This window comes from Priapulus caudatus, unplaced genomic scaffold, assembly GCF_000485595.1.
Source record: "Priapulus caudatus unplaced genomic scaffold, Priapulus_caudatus-5.0.1 Scaffold358, whole genome shotgun sequence".
In the NCBI taxonomy this organism is placed as follows: domain Eukaryota; kingdom Metazoa; phylum Priapulida; class Priapulimorpha; order Priapulimorphida; family Priapulidae; genus Priapulus; species Priapulus caudatus.
In genome coordinates this window covers 221,363-222,990 of record NW_014577419.1, presented here as the reverse complement: position 1 = coordinate 222,990, position 1,628 = coordinate 221,363, and positions in this window count along the sequence as shown.

Genomic DNA, 1,628 nt, shown 5'->3' with positions numbered 1-1,628 from the left:
ATGCCTCCTGCGTATAGAGGCCACGTTAATAAATAGAGCACATGCCACCTGCGTATAGAGGCCACGTTAATGGATACAGCGAACTGCTATGAAACGGACACCTGCGTATAGGGGCCACGTTAATGGATAGAGCGAACTGCTATGGAATGAACACCTGTCTATAAATGACACTTTTGATGCTTCCATCGAGTGACCCTCCCACAGATTCGATGATAAGAGCTGCGATTAAACGTCGCCTGTCCTAATTAAACGTTAAAAAAATCGGCTCTACTCAGAGACGAAAACAGAGGTGATTATCCGTAGCTTTGCGACCGCTAGACAAAATCCCGTCAAAATCGCCGGGCGAACTAGTTCAAGATGGCGTCCACGCAGTGGGACAACCAATAGTGCACAGCAGAACTCACCCGGCGGAGAGCCTCAGCGTGACCGATCGCACGCCCGACGTCTCGACGTGCAGCAGCGCCTCCTGGTGGGCAAAGTCTTTCCAGGAGAAAGGGTGCAGCGCGAGGAACCCGGTTTCCAGCAGCGGCGGCGACCTCTCCGTGACCTCGGTGTCGCCGGAGTTTGCAGCAGCTGCAACGATCGTGGCGCCATCACGCGGCGCGACAACTACGCACGGCATTATCATACGGATTGTTTAACAGGCTTGGTATTGTTGGTAATACATTCAGTAATATGATATACAGGCGCGGATTTAGGCCGGTTTGCACCAGTTTCCAGAAACCGGTCACAGGCTGGGTATCTTCAGAATTGACCCTCAAAATTCACCAGAATGCACCAAATATAGCCTTCTTTTTTTCCGGGGGGGCATGCCCCTGGACCCCCCTAGCTGCAGAAGAACATATGGAAACTGGTCACCCATCAACTCAAGGGAACGCCCCTAAAATTGTCAGAGCAGATATGACTAGGTGTCCGTTTCTATTAGAGTTTGATGGTTTTTACTGTAGCATATTTCTTATCTCTATCTTCAAGGCAAATCTTCTGCCTTATTTTAAGTGTCTCTTAATAAATCTTAGGCGTCAGTTCATATAGATGGTGTCCTGGCTGGAGCCATATGTTTAGATTCTAATTTTTTCTCGATTTCTTGATTGTCTGGTGTATTCAGTTGTAGAGACGGCCTGTCTGAATTACAGGAGGATTTTGAGCTGAAAGAAGGAACGAAGCAGACGCGCACGAGGTGATAGCCGCAGAGAGAGCCTGGAGGAGGCGGAGCCTGGACGGGCGCAGCTGATGCCAGTATACGAATGCTCAGCGCTTTCTCATCAGGGCTACAACATAAGCGATTATCTTAATATTACCAGCTAGCTGCTGGCCCCTTCTCTCTATCTCTCTCTTTCTGCTGCTCTCTAATCTCATCTCTACTAATCTCTCTCCTCACTCTCATCTCTCATCTAGTGCTCTCTACTCTCTCTCTCAATCTCTCTCTCTCTCATCGCTCTCAGCATTAAAGCTCTCTCGTCACTCTATTCATCTACTCATCTCTCTTCCATCTCGTTTCTCTCATCTCTCTCTCTTCTCTCTCATAACTCTCTCTATCCTCTTCTACCTCTCATCATCTACATACTCTCGATCTTCATCGATCATACTCTTTAGCTTAATCTCATCCTCTCTCTCTCTCCTCTCGATCC